Genomic DNA, 19,559 nt, shown 5'->3' on the forward strand with positions numbered 1-19,559 from the left:
AGGAGAACCCCGGAATTAGCCAATCACATGGGGCCATTGTGTAAATAATGTATATAAAGCAGACATTCTGGGGGAACTTCCATTCTTCCACACCACTATGAGCTGAATAAAGAGCATGAAATCCACTCTCGACTCCGAGTATATTTCAAAAGGAATAATAGATGGAGAAGCAAGAGTTGGGAACTACTTCAAACTGCAGGGATGTGAGGGAAGTCCTCCTTAGAGGTTACTCGTTAAAAGCCTCATATCCACCAAAACTCTCCACTCAGAAAGTTTTGAGAATGAAAATTTGGCGCCAGCTTAATAAAAAACAAACTCAGTAGCAGGAGCTCACAGGATCTGGCATGTGAGCTGAAAAACCCAGTGAAAAGTGGATTGAAGCGAGGCCTTTGATGAAAGAACTATATCAGAGATTATAAACATGCTTGCCAAAGTGTCAAGTATTCCTGCTACTGCCAGAGCCACCAATTTTCTTTTAGCTCAACAGGGAGCCCTACTGATTCGAGATGCCAAGGGCCCTGGTTCAATTTTTTGCTGGAACGGATTCCTCACAAAGAAGAATAATCTCTTGTTTGATGTTTACTTACTTAGATACCTTTCCATATGCTGTTTGCGGTTTTTATTTAATCTTGCTGAATGCTCTTGTGCATTAGCTGATTTGACTGTAGCTATATAGTCAAAATATCACTTCCCTACATATATTTACTATATGAAGATTGCAGTCCTATCCGCACATACTTCAAATAAAACCTCACTCTTCTATCAGGAAGAAGACGGGGGTTGAAAGACCAAAGGAAAGTTTGGGTTCATTGAAGTATCCTCTCTTACAATATGCAAAACAAGGACATATTTGCTGCTCAAAGCTTTTCAGCTTGCCAAATGGAACCCCCCTCTCCCTGTGGGTTGTTCTGGGGATTATTCCGACACACACACCAGAGCCAATTGGGGGGGCATAGGGGTACATGGGTGTTGGGAAATTCAAGCCCTTCTCAGGAGAAGCTGGCAGCAGTCCCAGGCACCCGGCTTGATTCCCTGTTGACCTCCCTGGCTGCATTCCCCAGCAAGCGCAGGCAAGGTCTCGATCGGCGATTCTTCTCAAACGTGAGAAGAACACGCCCCTCTTTCCTTTTTTTAAAAGATATTTATTGAGATTTTACAAAAACATAAGTTTACAAAATAGAAAAAAGTCATATAGAAAGAAAAAGATAAAAAAAGAGAACATACAAAATTACATAAAAAAGAAAAAAGAAGAATAAAAATACAAAATACAAAAAACAAATAGATAAAAACGAATTAAAAACAAATCTGTTATTTGTAACTTTAAACTCATTAGCTTGTTTCCTTGGCCTCCTCACACCTCCCCTTTTTGTATTCCCATTTAAATAATCAAATCAGCAAATCCTTACCCTCTTTCGTTTATCTTAACTCTATATCTTAACATATTATAACTCTATATTTTCATCCATTATCAATTCATTTTTGCATATTCTTATTAACTTTGTTGCTAATGCCACTTATTTTCAATCCAACATTATTTTAACATTAATTAATTTTACAGTGTTTCTGCAGATAGTCTTTAAATTTCTTCCAGTCTTCTTCCACCAACTCTTCTCCCAGGTCTCGGATTCTGCCAGTCATTTCTGCCAATTCCATATAGTCCATCACCTTCATCTGCCACTCTTCCAGGGTGGGTAACTCTTGTGTCTTCCAATACTTTGCAATAAGTATTCTTGCTGCTGTTGTTGCATACATAAAGAAAGTTCTATCCTTCTTTGGCACCAATTGGCCGACTATGCCCAGGAGAAAGGCCTCTGGTTTCTTCAGGAAGGTATATTTAAATACCTTTTTCATTTCATTATATATCATCTCCCAGAAAGCCTTAGTCTTTGGGCACGTCCACCAAAGGTGAAAGAATGTACCTTCATTTTCTTTACATTTCCAACATTTATTATCGGGCAAATGATATATTTTTGCAAGCTTGACTGGTGTCATGTACCACCTGTATATCATTTTCATAATATTCTCTCTTAAGGCATTACATGCCGTAAATTTCATACCGGTGGTCCACAACTGTTCCCAGTCAGCAAACATAATGTTGTGACCAATATCTTGTGCCCATTTGATCATAACAGATTTAACCGTTTCATCCTGCATATTCCATTTTAACAGCAAGTTATACATTCTTGAAAGTATCTTAGTTTTGGGATCTAACAGTTCGGTTTCCTATTTTGATTTTTCCACCTGGAAGCCAATTTTTTTGTCCAAATTATAGGCCTCTCTTATTTGATAATAATGAAGCCAGTCTCGCACTTTATCTTTTAATTTCTCAAAACTCTGCAATTTCAATTTGTCTCCTTCTTGTTCCAATATTTCCCAATATTTCGGCCATTTGGCCTCCATATTGAGCTTTTTCTGAGCCTTCGCTTCCATTGGTAACAACCACCTTGGGGTTTTATTTTCCAGTAAATCTTTGTATCTTATCCAGACATTGAACAATGCTTTCCTGACAATATGGTTTTTAAATGCTTTATGTGCTTTAACCTTGTCGTACCACAAATATGCATGCCATCCAAAAACGTTGTTAAAACCTTCTAGGTCCAAAATGTCTGTGTTCTCAAGAAGCAGCCAATCTTTCAACCAGCAGAATACTGCTGATTCATAGTAAAGTTTAAGGTCTGGCAGGGCAAATCCACCTCTTTCCTTTGCGTCAGTTAATATTTTAAATTTTATTCTAGGCTTCTTGCCCTGCCAGACAAATCTGGAAATGTCTCTCTGCCACTTCTTGAAACAGTCCATCTTGTCCAATATTTGCAATGATTGAAACAAAAATAACATTTTTGGCAATACATTCATCTTTATAGCTGCAATTCGACCCAACAAGGAAAGCTTCAAATTTGACCATATTTCCAAATCTTTTTTCACTTCTATTCAACATTTCTCATAGTTATCTTTAAATAAATTTAAATTCTTAGCAGTCATATTAACCCCCAAATATTTTACTTTCTTAACTAATGTTAAACCTGTCTCCTTCTGAAACCTCTCTTTCTCAATTGGTGTAAAAATTTTCTCAAGCACTTTAGTTTTTGACTTGTTCAGCTTAAATCCTGCCACATGACCAAATTCTTGAATCAGTTCTAATACTCTTTTCGTACTAGATTCTGGCTCCTGTAACGTCAAAACTAGGTCATCTGCAAAAGCTTTCAATTTGTATTGTTTGGCTCCAACCTGAATACCTTTAATCAGACGGTCACTTCTAATCATATTCAGCAAAACCTCCAGAACCGAAATAAAAAGCAATGGGGAAATTGGGCAGCCTTGTCATGTCCCTTTCTCTATCTTAAATTCCTCTGTCATCACATTATTGACTATTAACTTAGCCTTTTGTTCTGAGTAAATTGCACTTATACCATTTTCAAACCCTTGGCCCACCCCCATTCCCTGAAGATTTTTCTTCATAAAATTCCAATAAATATTATCAAAAGCTTTTGCCGCATCTATAAAAATTAAAACTGCTTTGGTATTGATGTTCACTTGCAGCTTCTCCAAAATGTTAATTATATTCCTCGTATTGTCAGACAGATGTCTACCTGGGAGAAAGCCGGCTTGATCTTTATGTATCTCTTCAACTAATAACCTTTTTTAATCTATTAGCCAAGATATCAGCAAAAATTTTGTAATCCACATTAAGCAGGGATATGGGGCAGTAGTTCTTGAGTTGTGTCTTTTCAGATTCAGTTTTCGGTATAAGTGTAATGTAAACTTCCTTCCACGACTCTGGCGCCTTTTTCCCCTCCAAAATTTCATTACAGACCTCCTTTAGTGGCTGAATTAACCAGTCTTTCAAAGATCTATTGTATTTGGAGGTTAGACCATCCGGCCCTGGAGATTTACCCAACTGCATGTTCTGAATGGCACCTTCTACCTCCTGTTCTGTAATTTTGTAATTCAACATTATCTTATTTTCTTGAAAGATTTTTTGTAATCCATTTGTTCTTAAAAATTGGTCTAAATCAGTCTCTTTCTGTGGCCCTTGTGTATATAGTTGTTTAAAATATCTCTGGAAGCACTTTCTAATCTCCAATGGATTCTGTATGTTCTTTCCTTCCACATCCAGATTTGTGATAGTGTTTAATTTTTGTCTTTTTTTCATCTGCCAAGCTAGCAGTTTCCCGCATTTATTAGCCGATTCAAATGTCTTTTGTCTCATTTGCTTAATTTTCCATTCTACTTCCTGATTTATCATTTTCATATATTGTACTTGATATAACTTTATTTCTCTCAGAATCTCTTGCGACTTTGGTTTCGCTCTTAATTTCTTCTCTCCTTCTTTCATTTTTTCCAAGATTTTATCTTTTTTCTCATTTTGGATTCTCTTCTTTATTGCGTTCTGTTGAATCAGAAACCCTCTCATGACCGCTTTGCTTGCGTCCCAGATTACTCTTTTTTCAACCGTGGTATTCAAATTTATCTCAAAATAATCTCTCAAGATTTTTTGGGCCTTCTTGGTAACCTCTTGATCTCTAAATAAGGTGTCATTCATCCTCCATCTGAAGGAACCGATTGGTGTTAGTTTCATCTCCATCTTCACCGCATTATGGTCGAAGCAAGTTTTTGGGCAAATTTCCACTTTTCGAGTCTTAGGTGCCAGTCCTCTAGTTATCCATATTTGGTCAATTCTTGTCCATGTCATTTTGGCTTCAGAGAAGAATGTTCCCTCTCTTCCAAGGGGGTTCTTAGTTCTCCAAATGTCAATCAAGTCCATATTGTCAGTCAGTTCAAAAAAAGTTTTTGGTAGTCTGCCATCTTTAGTTACAACCTGTCTCTGCGACTTGTCCATATTTGTAGATACCACTCCATTCATATCTCCCATCATAATAATGTTGTAGTCCATATAGTCAAGCAATGTCTCATGCAATTTCTTGAAGAATTCAGATTTCCCCTCATTTGGTGCATAAACTCCTACAATCAAAAATTTTTCTCCTTGTGATTGAATCTCAATTGCCACAAATCTTCCTTGCTCATCTTTAAAAACAAATTTCGGTGATAGGCTCTCTTTGGCATAAATAACAACTCCTCTCTTTTTAACCTTGTCCGATGAAATAAACTCTTGACCCAATCTTTTATTAATCAGTACTTTCCTGTGAAGCCTTATCACATGAGTTTCCTGTAAACAAATTAAGTCCAATTGTTCCTTTTTCAATAAATGAAAGACTTTCTTCCTCTTCTCCGGGGAATTAAATCCATTAATGTTCCAACTTAATAATTGCAGAGACATGGTGTGGTTATTCTATTCTCCTCCAACTGCTCCCAAAAGTTCTTCTTGTTCTGACGGTGGTATCGCCTTTTTTAGTTTGTCCAGTCCCAAAGGTGGTGGTACTATGTCTAGTACTCCTGATCTTAAAGCTCTTAGCTCTTCTAGTACTTCTTTTTGCAGGTCTTCTTTGTGGTCTCTCAAAAATTTTCCCTTATCTTCCACTGATCTTATTTTGAACTTTTCCCCTTTAAAGGTAAAAGATAGTCCCTGGGGGAATTCCCACCTAAAAACAATTCTGTTTCTTCTCAGTAGGGCCACCAGATCTCCATAGTTGGTTCTAAGATCCAATAGATGTTTCGGTATATCCTTAAAAATCTCCACTCTCGAATCGTTGATCTCCAAAGTCTTCTGGAAGTGCGCACTCAGTATTTTATCTCTCTCTTCTTTCGTTCGGAGGGTAACCAAACAGTCTCTCACCCTGTTTTTTCTCCCTCCTCTTCCAAGTCTGAACGCACTTACTATCTTAAAGTCTTTCTCCACCTCCAAATTCCAAAATTTTCCAAATTCCTGCGTAAGGTAGTCACTTAGGTTATCTTTTTCAGATTCCGGTACTGCCCTAATCCTCAGATTGGTCTGTTTCTCCCTCAGTTCAATCATAGACAGAAGTGACTGATGGTCCCCAATCTGTTTGCGCATAGGTTTTATTTCTTCCTCTACAGCCACTGCTTTTTCTTTTGCTTCCTCGGCTATTTTTCGATTAGACGCAGATTCTTCCAGCAATTTTTCAATAGATTCTGTATTGGAATTCACCTTCTGTCCCAGATTATTAATGCTGGCAGTATTCCTGTCTATTTTAGTTGATTGTTCCGTAACTTGTTTGCTTAGGCCTTCCAATTTTTCATAAATTTTATTTAACACAGAAGTAAAATCCCCTTCTGAAGCCATTCCTTTTGACCCAGCTTGTGCAAAGTCTTCCCCCTGTGTCACAGGAGGGCCGGGAACAGATGATCTACGTTGCTGGGAAACTGTGCTGGGCTGCTGCACTCTAGCCTTGCCCGATCTTGTTGTCCTATCAGTCATCACACTTTTGTCTATGAATCAAGGTCGATCCCACGGTCAAGTCTTACCGTGGAAAATCCCCAAAGTAAAGAATGGAAAAATCCCCCAGCTGGGTGTGCAGTTTCAATGTTCCTCTAGGGGGACACTGTAGCAGTCATTAAAGTTACAATAAATAATCTTTTCCAACTTTCCTAAGTCCCCCTCAGGAAAACAAGCAACAGTTTCAAGTCCAGAGAAGACCTTCAACAAGTATCTCCTTTGCAGAGTTAACCATTAAAAAGTTACATTGTCTATAAATAGTGCGACTCTCAGTGCCACAATTCTAGTGGACCTGGCAGTCCGTTCCCAGGAGTTAGATAATTGTCTCTATTTTTTCCAGAAGTAAAAAAGTCACTTTTCCCTCTCCCCCTCCCCTCTCCACCAGCCTGGGGGGGGGGAGTTCTTTTACTTTGATGTTCGGATTTGGAGCTTTTATAACACCGCTCTCTAGGTCTTTAGCTTAAAGAGTCTTTGCTTTGAACTGTGTACAGAAAACGGAAAGGCGGACTTCCTGTTTACACCTTCCCGCTTCAGTGCCGAATTAATCCTTTTTTTCCTCCTTTAAGTCCCAGTTCTTAAACTTCACCTACTCACGGGTAGTTGTTTAGCAGCCGAATTGTCACAAAGGTCAGCGCTCTCTGGCAACAGCTGTGCGGCTTCACCCCACGGAAAAAGCGATCGACTCTCAGCACCGCGCCAAACTCCCGTTGCGCTCCGGAGCCCCTTACGGGGTCCCTTCGCTAGTCCGGGGGGCGCTACAGGTGCCCGCCGAGTCCCACGGTCACAGGCTTCTCCTGCCTGTGGTTTTCACAAGGGTCTCCGCTTCGCCGTAGCGGACAGACCTGATTTCCGCGGAGCTTCTCCCTCCGAGCTAGAAGGAGACCGCCATTGCCGTTGGCGCCGCCTCCGGAAGCCGAACACACCCCTCTTTCCTGCCCCCCCAGGCAGGGGAAAGAGATAGACAGAAACGTATTTACATGCTTTTATTTCTGTCTTTGCAGCGTTACAAAAAACATGACTGCTCTCTCCAAACTCCAGCAGTGTTGTGACAAACACTTCCTGTACATCCCGGACAGGAATAAACGGAAGAGCTCATATTTCACTCTGAGCTAATTCCGGTGCTTCGCATTGTGAATTGACTGTCCCTCTTTTTCCCACGGACAGTCCCAACATTCCCATCATGTTTACTTTTCAAGCTAGGACTTTGCAGCAGCATTGCTTCATTATCGTAACAGGGAGAGAGGGGGAAAGCCCTGTTGCACTAGCAGAATTCCTTGCGTGGTCTTCCACTAGCGGGACTAGTTAGCTGAATCCCACCCACTGTATTTAAATATACAGTGGTACCTCAGGTTACATACGCTTCAGGTTACAGACTCCGCCAACCCAGAAATTGTGCTTCAGGTTAAGAACTTTGCTTCAGGATGAGAACAGAAATCATGCTCCGGCGGCGCGGCAGCAGCAGGAGGCCCCATTAGCTAAAGTGGTGCTTCAGGTTAAGAACAGTTTCAGGTTAAGCACGGAGCTCCGGAACGAATTAAGTACTTAACCTGAGGTACCACTGTAGTTTAATTGTATTTTACAACACCGTAATTTTTAAACTGCTGTAAACCACCCTGAGTAGTGCATAGGCAGCAGCAAGTGGGATTTCTTTCCCTCCCTCTTTCAACTATAGCCATAAAACAGTTGCTGAGGTGCCATGCAGGAAGAAACCGTGAATTACAGCAGGGTTTTTTAAAAACCATGGTAGGCGATAGGTGTGTGCTGTGGGGGTTAGAGAAAGATTCTCATCTCTTCCAGAGAATTTCCTTTTCCTTAGAATTAAAACTAAATACATGCACAATCACTGCTGAATAGAGTTAGCACTATTATAGTGTTAGCAGAAAAAAATGGCTTTTCATTGTTGTTTGGAAGTACCCACTGGCAAAAACTCTTGATTTTATTTCAGATACAAAGGATTACACCATTGTAACTGTATATTCAACAATGTGGATTTAATATTAAGCGATAACAGGACCATTTCTGAAAGCATTACTATACTGAAACTATCTGGGTTTTATACCTAAACCAACCTAGAGACGCTGGGCATCTCACTGTTACTCTGCATTCACCAAGACTTAAAAGGAACCTAATTATGTCCAAATATTTACTGCCATGTATTCTGTTCAACCCAACAACGGATCAATTTCATCTAAAGGCAAGCAGAGTATATTCCACATCAATTTATGCAAAGCAGTGACCTTATTTGATTCAAATGCAAAACTGCCCATTCCTATTGCAGACAAAATTCACCAGGGTAAAATGTTCAATAGAAAGATTACATTTCCAGTGGGGCAGAAAGGTATTTGCCAGTGTCTCGTAATGGCTTGGATATAAACATCCTGGATTTCAATCAGCACAAAGACAGAATAGCAATAATCTCTCAGAGAGGTTCTAGCCGAGTTCTTTGTCGCCTGCAACATTATGCAGGCTCCCCGCCCCAATATATTACAATAAGATCTTGAACAATTTTCAGGAGGAAAGAAATAGAAGGAAATAGCCTTCTAGTCATTTTCACGTCAGAAATGTGATGCATCTAGTGATGTCTGCCTTGCCTGATAACTTTGCAACTGGGAGGTGAAGGTTACATCATTCACATTATTTCCAGCATAAATGAAAAGCACTGAATTCTTTGAACTGGAAGTGTTCCATCATTTCTCCCACCCTCCACAGCCCACCTCCCATTATTAAGACAGCATACCGGCTCTCTGATGCATTTGATCCTTGCCTACGAGAAGTCATTTGTCTCCTTAATGGAAATATATGAAATTTGCTTTAACAGATTTTACGAGTTTGAATGAAAGGTCCCTTCAAACGTTTCATAAATGCCCATTTTGGGAAACGTGCACAATTTGAGCATTTTTAATAAAAGGAGGTTTTGTTTTGCAATGTCGCTTAGCAGTGACGAAAAAGAGACGGTCGCTTGAAAGACTGACAGATGCCTTCTGGCCAAAGATTCTGTGCTACAATAACAGCCTGTATTTTCACAATCAAATAATTTATGATCACTTAGTATCTGGAAAAGATAGGATTTTTATCACGCTGTATTGTCTTGACAGAAGGAAAATGAATGGTTGTCCACTACACAGCCTTGTGTATGGCCCTGCCCTGCCATATTAGAGACTGGGGAGCAAATAGCCGTTGCATCCCATGGGTGGATCACATCATTCTAACTTCATGCAAATCCAGTATTGCTGTGCTGGGCCCGGGGGTAACCCAAACAACGCGGTCCAGATCCGGTCCCAAATCCAAGGGTTCTGCGAGGAGTCAGTCCAACAGGGCCAAGGCAGGACACAAGGCAGGACACCAGGCAAGGTCAGGCACAGGGTCTCAGGCAGGTTCTGGCGAACAGCAATGTTGCTCCCGCAACCTGGGGCGGGTCCGACAGCCTTTTATCTTTGTCAGGGTAAAGGTCGGTCCTGATCCCCCGGTGACTCATCTCCCTGTCTCCCCGAAGGCGAGCACTCCTCCTGCGAGTACTCAGGTCTCTCCTTCTCTCAGACCTTAGTCTCTGCAGCTCGGGAGATGTCAGTGGGTTACTAGACCCAGAGGCCGCCTCAGCCTCTCCTGACCCAACTGGTAGTGGAGCAGCTGTAAGTGATAGCCCAGCTGAAGGCAACAAGGTAATCCCTGCATCTGGAGCCAGGGCAGGCTCAGGCCCCTGACTTGGCTCAGCTGGTGCTTGCTGCAGGGGAACCTGTGCAGACTGGGGCTCTTCAGAATCAGGCCCCAGACCAGGTTCAGATGCTGCCTGAGGCAAAGGATCCGGTGCGGACTGAGACTCCTCTGGTTCTGAGTCTGAGCCCGAGTCCCAGGCCATCACAATTGCGACATGGCACTACCAATTATCCAGTGGTGGTTGTGTGGTGACAGCCCTACATTTTTATGTATATAGGAAGAAATTCTTATGTAGAGGAAGGACCAGTCATCCCATGTGGCCGCTTTAAGCATCAGATTCCATAGCGGGGCAGATCTATGTAAACGACATTAGACTAGCCCATTCTCAGCTCAGTAACAAACGTGTGTGTACCTGTGGCAGTTGACTTTGTTTGAATCTTTGAAAGCTAGAAGAAATAATGGATATTCACATGGCAGCGTCATGGAAGCAAATCCCATTGAACTCAACAGAGCCTGCTTCTGAGTAGACATATTTAGGATTGCACAGCATTTCTTGTATACGCAATTTAGATTGGCAGACTGCAAAGTGAGAGTCACAGCAATATAGGTGACAGGCTCTGGCAGATTGAGCGGACAAAACCTGGAATATACTCAGAGTCACAAAGTGATTTCATGCTCTTTATTCAGCTCATAGTGGTGAGGAGGAATGAATGAAAGTCCCCTCAAAGTATCTGCTTTATATACATTATTTACACAATGGGCTGCACATGATTGGCTAATTCCGGAATTCTACTGTAAGCCAATCAGGTTGTGGATTCACTTCTATCTGGAGCATGATTGGGTGGTTCCTGCCAACCAATCATACTGCTGCATTGTTCTAGGACCAATCAGACTGCTGCCTTTTGGATCCTATTGTTCTAGGACCAATCAGACTGCTGCAGTTTGGATCCTATTCAACTCAATACATAACAAAACCAGTGCTGGGTCCAACGATCAAGAAGACATTTTCTACACATGCTGTAGAGGGAAGTGAGGGGCAGATGGGGCTTGTCAACTTGGGAAGGATATATTTGGGAGAAGAAAAAGCTAGACAAACCCAGAGTGGAGTCCCTAAGATGGCTGGATGGCACCTTGCACACCTCCTTCTGGCAACTCCTGCAGCCAAGCTGGTGCCAAACGTATTGCTGTCCTTTCCTTTGGACCACATCAGCGAGGCTGAGAGGGGGGTCTTTTTGTATGGGCAGCCCAGGACCTCCATACACACTGCCCAGTCTTGCACCCCAGGGAGTCACTTTGGTGCTGCTAACACATCAGTTTGACTTCACCCCTGAAGGTGAACTCCATTGTCTCTCAAGACAGACAGGCGCCAACCAATTATTGGAGGAAATTTTTCCTGTGCTGTACTGAACCTAGATGAACCACATCCTTTGTGCATGTAGAGGTGCTGTTTCCTGTAACCAAAAGCCTTGTGCGAAACGGACCTTTGTCTCTGTTGCCACCTGTGCTTTTATGCCAGCACTTGAGCCGAAGTTATTTTCCTGCGAAAACCAATACAAACTGCTCTTCTTCTAAGCATAAAGGCTGCACGTATTAAGGCAGACTGACAGACAGGACCGATTGACTCCACAGGAAATTGAACACTGAGAGTTACTGTGACCTGTGGAGATGGCACCTATGGTTAGGAGCATTTACTGGATAAAAATTTGCCAGCAAGAAGAGAATGCTAACTGTTCTGAGCATACGTACCAGTGAAATGTATGTTGCATGCTGGAAAACACAGCAGCTTTGCGCCTTCTGTTGCTTACTTTATCCCCTTGAGGTTGGGAAGGAAAGCCCAATATGACAATGGGGAAATATGATGTCTTGAAATCTCTAGGTTTAAAACCATTCACCTTAATAGACTGGGGGGGAACCTCTCTCCTTAATTTTCCATTCCAATCCAGATTCCCAGTACTCTAAGAATTATTAGACAGGAGCTTGAAACAAGGATCAAACTGATTTTCGGATCGTGAAAGGAGAAACTGTAAATTCTGAACTAAACAAGCCCATCCCTTGCAAAGATCTTGATTTTCTTCATTGAAAATGAACAGCAACCCATGCACTGTGGATGAAGCAGCAGCAATACAACACTTCCTTTAGAAACAGGGCTGTATTATATTTTGAACGATCAGACATGTTCCCTTGCCTTTCTCCCTGTCAAATGCAAACTAATGGGAAGGGCAGAGAATAAGGGCAGAATATACAGCAGCCTACAATGTTTCTTTTAATGGTTCCTTTTCTGCCGATCTTTTCGGTGTTTCCATTCTTGCTTTTAGAAGCCACTGCAACAGCAGAGGTTTGGGGGCCTTTTAGGAAGCTTTCATTTTCTCGCCTCTTAACCACATAATAGGAATAAAATTAGAGCGCCGTACTTGCTGGACCAAAACCGAGGAAAGGGGAACTTGGTCTTGTATTCTTTGAACCCGTGTAGGTCTATTTTCTATAATGTTCGGCGGTGAATTGCTCTTAAGTGCTTGCCCATTCACGAGTGTATGTTTTTCGTGGCAAAGGTTGCTAGATTGCAGGAGTACTCATCTCAGGAGGGACTCGCGATTCACCGTCACCTTATTTTGACACTAAAGAAGGAAATGTGTATCAGGCAAAGGGAATAATAGGGGAAGCGTATTAACAGTGTAACAAATATAAAAGGAAAAGGAGAGACTAGAACAATAATAACAATAATAGGGAAGTAAGACTTTTACCTTGTAAGAGGAGACTGGCCTATCAGTTAATGTTTGTCGTGGATCCCTGAAATACAATGACTGGTACTCAGACTAGCAGAAACCGGAGCAATGTGCAGTGGTGCACTCAGAAGACATGCGGAAGGTACTTGAAAACACACACAACTGAAGAATGTCCCTACTGTAGATTGTTCACTGGCTTTGCAAAGAGAGCAAAACATCAGTTCTGCACTATTCAGAGAAGTGTGAGTAGGCGTGAAGACTTCTTCCAGACAGGGGCCTTATATTGCAAATAGGTTGTTCAAATCTGTTTTTTTCTATGTGCACATTTGACACACTCGCTTCCAAACATTGCTGTATTTCCTCAGTCATGGATATTCATTGCTTATTCTGCTGCTTCCTATCCACAACACCAGGCAGAGCTTGATGCAGGTGTATCCAGCTGTGGAATTTTTTTTGTCTCTCCCCTCAGTCACTCTCCTCACTACCTCCCACTGCCCTTTTCTGTTCATCGCTACGGGTGCTGCTACTTGCCCTCTGCCTTTGAGCTCTTTGCTCTCCTACTTTCAATGCCCGCCAGGTTCTGAGAAAGGGGAAGTCTGGATTGCTTTCTAAAGACACCAAGTCCATCAGCTGTCGCTCCCCTGGTGCTTCTTCTTTTTCTTCCTCCTCCTCTCCCATTATTTCCCAGCTTTTCTCCTCATCTGCCTCTGAGCTGTGGTCTACACCTCAAACCCCTGTTGTAATTCTGAACTGTCTCCTTCTTCTCTGGAAGGGTCAGGCTGGGGAGGTAGTCTCCACCACTCCTCTTCTGCCCAGGCCCTGACAACAGATCAGGCCTGATGCTGTCATGTGATGGCAGGGAGTAGAGTCGTAGCTACTGGGGGGGGCGGAGCTAGACATGGTCTTTTGCCCCAGGTGAAGGCTCCAGAAGGGTGCCATTGAGACTCCCAGCCTGTGTGTGTACGCAAATGTGCATTGGGTGTGTGTGTGTGTGCCAAATTAGGTCTTTGACCCAGATGAAATAAAGCCTAGTTTTGCCCCTGGCAGTGGGACTAGTTCAGGATTCAGCAGATCTGGGACTTGCCCAACACCTTCCTTAGAATGCCCCATTCCAGGGGTTTGGGCTGCTGCTGCTGCTAACCTTAGTTCTTCTAGTTGGAATATACTGTATATGCACATATTTACCCCAACTAGAAGATACATTCATTTACTAAGTTTCTAGTCCCTCAGTATATGGATGTTAATTATTTATTTATGTCATAAAAATTATACACTGCTTGATTGTTTAAAAAACCCTCAAATACGGTAGTTTAAAAAAAATGAATCCAGGAGTCTTGCTGCTCTTTCGGTTCTGCTGCAGCTTGTTTTTAATGGTCTTACAACAAATCTGTATCTACAGATTTATGGAGCAATAGACAGAAATGCGGAGTTTTTCTTCCTGAGGGAGGGCAGTCAGCATCACAAAACAGGGTGACAGTGCATACTTTTGCCCCCTTTGGCAAAATTTGTAGATCTGGCATTGATTGTTTTCCTTGGATGAGCATTGTCAGTAAAGCTATGAAAGCTGTCAGAAAGGGTGGCAGTAGTTGAGGATATCTATACAACTGACACGGAGATTATGGTGTCAGGTTGCACAACTCCAACCAGCAGAAATATAAAATGGCCCTGAAAATGTCTTCATATATCCTGCTGTCAACCTGCTTTTAAGCAATGTGAGTTGTCTCCGAACATTACAAATGATAGTTAGCCATTCACTCATGTTTCCCTGATAAATACTGGCAATATGAGAAGCAGCAGCCTCTTTAAGGTCTGAGATATTCTATAAATTGTACAAAATAACTAACTACATAACAGCCTCTATTGTTTACACAGATGCACTGTTCAAACTCTCATCTGATGAGAGATAAGAGAAAAATTCAAGTTTGATTATTTTCCTAAGACGAAGCTGTAATCAATGTAATGAAGCGAAAAGAAAGGAAACTGGAGCAATTGCGGGGGAAAGGGCAACTGGCCTGCTCAAGTTCCTAATAATTTATACTAAGCATATTGGAAAAGGGGATTGGGGTTGGACAATATTTGGCCCTCTAGGTGTTGCTAGACATGGACACCCATCATTCCCTGACCACTGGCCATGATGACTGCAGATGTTGGGCGTCTGGACAATTTCTGAGGGGCCACAAGTTCCCTATATCAAGAGTGAAGAAAGACCAGCTCTACGTTCAGCTTCAAAGAAGTGCAAACGTCTTGTGTCCAGAGGAGGAAATGGGTCCGAAGATTGAAGAGTTTGCAGCATGGGCAGTTATGGCAGTGCCTTTGTACCTTCTGTAAAACGTCCAGCCAAAGGCAGAGACAGCAGACAACGTCAAAGTGCTGTTTCTGTCCTTATGGAGAAGGGGCTCCCAGAAATGAACAGCAGCGACTCACCCTGCTGGTGGTTTTTGTTTGTTGTTTTGTTTTCTTAGAATGGGTGTCGGGTGAGGAGAAAGCACACGCTACTGCAACATTAATTGGCGCACACGCATCAGATCCATAGCTGTCAACGTTTTCCTTTTTTTAAGGGAAATTCCCTTATTCCGAATAGGATTCCTCGCAAGAAAAGGGGAGAAGTTGACAGCTATGATCAGATCTCGGGGCCAAAAGCAAGCGCAACCGACCACGCCCAGCAGAACTACTGTGTTCTTTTGCTGCCCGTTACTTGGGAGTCACACAGCTTGAATTCAGTGCGATTTACTTCCGAGTGGGTGGGTCACGTCGTCCGGATCAGATTTCGGGTAAACTGTGCTATGAAAAAAACAGCAGAAACCCCTATCAGGACCAACATCCGCTGAATAAATTGCATTTGGCAAGCGCTGCACAATGTAAGGATGCGCACTTTCAGCCGGCGGACCAGACGGAGAGCAAGCAACGGGTTCACTTTCGGCTTCCTCCATGCAACCCAAGCGCGGAAAGCGGACTGCAATTCCCAATTCGCCCCGGGAAAACTCATGGCAGTTCCCAGAATGCACCGCTCTTCCTCCTTTTACAAGAGGCTGAAGGCTTGACAGCCGGCAAGCTGGCGGTGACGAGGCTTGACCGCATGGCATGCTGGGAATTGTAGTCCTTACCCTCCCCTTAACCAACGCTACATCTGAGAGATGTCAGCAAGTGGCTGACTGATTCCTTCGCTCTATTAAAAACAAAAACACCCCACACAGAAAAACAGTAGAGCAACTTAGTCCTGGGCCCCCAGACAAACCGCCCTTCCGCCCGTCGACCGTACGTCACCCGCGTTTCTCGCCGCGCGCATGCGCCCCCTTTCCACGCTTCCCCAACGCCCAAGCTGCGCAAGGGACGGCGGCTGCTGCTCCGTCCAGTCCCCTCGCCTCATTTCGGCGCATGCGCGTCTCGTCAGGTGATGCTGAGCTGTCTCCGGCGGGGCTTTGCTTTGGGTCTCAGCCGTCTTATTGGAAGCCGCTGCCGTCTCGCCCCTTCCCCGCCGCCCTTTGTGAAGGAGCATCTCGGAGCAGAGCCGGCGGCGGCAATTTGAGCGGAGGAAAAGCCCCGGTGACAGGTCAGCGCGGCCTTCGAGACCGCCGGCGGGGTGAGCCCCACCCGCTTCCTCCAAGCGGCGGCGCGGGGGTGGGGAGAGAAAGACCCTGGGCGGCTTCGGAGCCGTGTGGCCTCAGGAGTAACGGTCAGCCTGTGACCGTTGAGGGCGCGAGGGGAGGGGGGGGGCGCGCGCGGAGAGGAGGAGGGGTGGAGCCGCGGGGTGGGCGACGCCCCGGAGCCGCGCCTCTCCCCCTGCCCCGCCCGCGCGTTGTCGCCGCCGCTTTCCTCTCAGAGCAGCGCTTGCTTGCTTGGCCTTAGGTTTGCTTCCCTCGTATCTCCGGGCGCTTTTGCTTCCCGTGTTGGCAGCAGCGAAAGTGTCTTACCGTGATGGGGGGGGGTGTCATACCGTCTTGAAAGGCCTACACTGGCTCCCAGGACGTTTCCGAGCACAATTCAAAGTGTTGGTGCTGACCTTTAAAGCCCTAAACTGCCTCGGTCCAGTATACATGAAGGAGCGTCTCCACCTCTATCGTTCTGCCCGGACACTGAGGTCCAGCGCCGAGGGCCTTCTGGCGGTTCCCTCATTGCGAGAAGTGAAGCTACAGGGAACGAGGCAGAGAGCCTTCCCGGTAGTGGCACCTGCCCTGTGGAACGCCCTCCCACCAGATGTCAAAGAGAAAAATAACTACCAAACTTTTAGAAGACATCTAAAGGCAGCCCTGTTTAGGGAAGCTTTTATTGTTTAATAGGTTATTGTATTTTAGTGTTTTATTGGAAGCTGCCCAGAGTGGCTGGGGAAACCCATCCAGATGGGCGGGGTATAAATAATAAATTATTATTATTGTTGTTATACTGGAATTACTTTTTAAGACCCGGTTACTCACCGGGGCAAGACGGTTTGAGCATATCACACTGGTCTTAGTCCACAGCTGTCAACTTTTCCCTTTTCTTGGGAGGAATCCTATTTGGAATAAGGGAATTTCTCTTTTTAAAAAAGAGAAACGTTGACAGCTATGTCTTGGTCCGACTGCAATTAGTCAGCTACCAATTAGTTTCTGGGCCCAATTCAAAGTGCTGGTTTTGACCTATAGAGCCTTCAGGACTGCAATAACTCAAGAACCTCTTCTTCCCATATGAACCCACCTGGACCCTGAGATCATCTTCTGAGGGCCTCATTTGTGTGCCTCATCCACAAGAGGTCCTAAGGGTTGCAACACAAGAAAGGGTCTTTTCCATAGTGGCTCCTCATCTGTGGAATTGCTCTCCCCAAATAGGTTCGCCTGGCACCTTCATTATAAACCTTTAGGCGCCAGGCAAAAACGTTCCTTTTTCACCAGATCTTGGGTTGATTGACATTCAGTGCCCTTTTAAAATGTGTTGGGGGCATTACTGGGTTGTTGTATTTAGTTTTCATTATGTATTTTGTTTTTTTGTATTGTGATTTTATCCTGTGAACCACCCCAAGACCTGCGGGTATAGGGCGGTACAGTGGTACCTCGGGTTAAGTACTTAATTCGTTCTGGAGGTCCGTTCTTAACCTGAAACTGTTCTTAACCTGAAGCATCACTTTAGCTAATGGGGCCTCCCGCTGCTGCTGCGCCACCAGAGCACAATTTCTGTTCTCATCCTGAAGCAAAGTTCTTAACCCAAGGTACTATTTATGGGTTAGCAGAGTCTGTAACCTGAAGTGTATGTAACCTGAAGCGTATGTAACCTGAGGTACCACTGTATATAGATAATAATAATAGCAATAGTAATAGTAGTAATAGTAATAATAATATTCTTCTGATGCCCCCATTTCCTGCGGCAGCTTTTTCCACATCTTTTAAGCCTCCAGTTCTAGGCCAAGGCCAAGTTTATGCCCACTAGCATGGATGTTCTTTCCATCGATTAGGGCAGATACCCAACTCCAACTAGACTAGAGTTGTTCACTTTTGCAGAAATAGAACCGGTAGGATCCAAGAGGTACTTTGTTGCTTTTGCTGCCCGCTGCCCATTTAATGTTTACAGCAGTCTCAACGTAGTTACTCACTTTGGGGTGACGGTGCAGCTTTGTACTGAATAAGTCTTCTGTAGACCAGAACCTGCCTCAGCTTCTGCCATAAAATCCTCTTAAGGTGCCCCCCCATTACTCTTCACAGGTTTTTGCCCACTTAACAGGGCTGATCCTCTGAAAAGCTGACAACACATTTTAGGTAGGGGCACAAGCTTGGTCAGAGCCCACTTCAGCCAGTTACAGCTTTGCAATGGAAATGGGCTATAATTAGGGCTGGGGCAAGGCATTTTGGCACCTGAGGAGGACCCTAGAATGGTGCCTCCTTCCCTGCCAGAGAAGAAGGCATCAAGGATGATTTAAAACAGGAAGAAATATTGGCAATAGGATGTGCTGCCCGGGTGAGTGGTTGCCTCACCTTGCCTAATGGGTGGGCCAGCCCTGACTCTAATCCTCCGTGGAAGCACCTGTGTCTGGAGAACCTGTGGCCGTCCAGATGTTGTTAGACTGCAACTCCTATAATCTCTTAACTGCTGACCAGGCAGACTGGGGCTGATGGGTGTTGAAGTTCCTGCGTTGCAAGGGGTTGGACTAGATGACTCTAGTCCCTTCCAACTCTACAGTTGTATGTTTCAGGGGGGCACAGGCTTCCCACCCTTGCTTTAACGTGATTCAAGCATTGCTTGCCTGAGTGTCATTGTTTGGGCATGTCTTAATTCAGCATAGGATTAGTTTGCAAGGTCCTGTGCAGAGTTATGGTAGGAGTGGTCCCTTTCTTGCAAGGAAGCAGAATTTGCTTCTGAGAATTTGCTTCTGAGAATTTGCTTCTGAGTAAGCATGCACTGGAATAGTCAGTGTCTGGCAGGTTGCTGTGCTTTTTATGAAATGATGGAAACGCACCAGAGGCAGTCCTAGTGGCATTATTGTTTGTCTCTGCCATTGAAAAAAGAAAGAAAGGTTACTTAACTGGATTAGTTTAACCTCAAAATTGTTTAAAGTATTAACATTCATAATAGAACTTTTCAGGAGTACAAGAGTGACTTTTGCATCCATTCATTCAATTCCTGCTAATACTGTACTCTGTAAGGCATGTCGCAGCAATACAGTATACAGTTATAAAAAACGAGTAAATGTGTTCCAATCAAAACCAGAATAATATAGAATCAACAAAACAAACTAACTGTCAAAGGCCAGGGTAAATAGGTGTTTTCAGCAGGAAACAGGAGGTTTGATATATTCAATGAATGTACATTAATTTTACTTGCTGCCCCTTCAGAATTAAATTCTGATTTTAATGTGTACATGCACT

The 19,559-nt window shown here is 43.7% G+C and overlaps 1 protein-coding gene and 1 long non-coding RNA gene across 9 annotated transcripts in view; one reads left to right on the plus strand and one right to left on the minus strand.

Annotated features, from left to right (window-relative positions):
* Nucleotides 1–12,136: 12,136 nt before the first annotated feature.
* Nucleotides 12,137–16,138, minus strand: LOC310743560. The gene is made up of 2 exons (XR_014539097.1): nucleotides 15,989–16,138; nucleotides 12,137–12,621 (listed from the first exon to the last, which is right to left on the minus strand). It is a non-coding gene; the product is annotated as an uncharacterized lncRNA (long non-coding RNA).
* DYNC1I2 (dynein cytoplasmic 1 intermediate chain 2) overlaps nucleotides 15,997–19,559 on the plus strand; it is a 37,344-nt gene continuing 33,781 nt past the window's right edge. The window contains exon 1 of one of the 8 annotated variants that reach the window (XM_083629288.1): nucleotides 15,997–16,309. The gene's annotated coding sequence lies outside the window, so the exon portion shown is untranslated. The remainder of the gene's footprint in view (nucleotides 16,310–19,559) is intronic. The other 7 variants (XM_083629294.1, XM_083629289.1, XM_083629292.1 and 4 more) reach the window with 7 other exon arrangements.

This window comes from Podarcis filfolensis (genome assembly GCF_964270895.1).
Source record: "Podarcis filfolensis genome assembly, chromosome: 1".
NCBI classification, from domain to species: Eukaryota; Metazoa; Chordata; class Lepidosauria; order Squamata; family Lacertidae; genus Podarcis; species Podarcis filfolensis.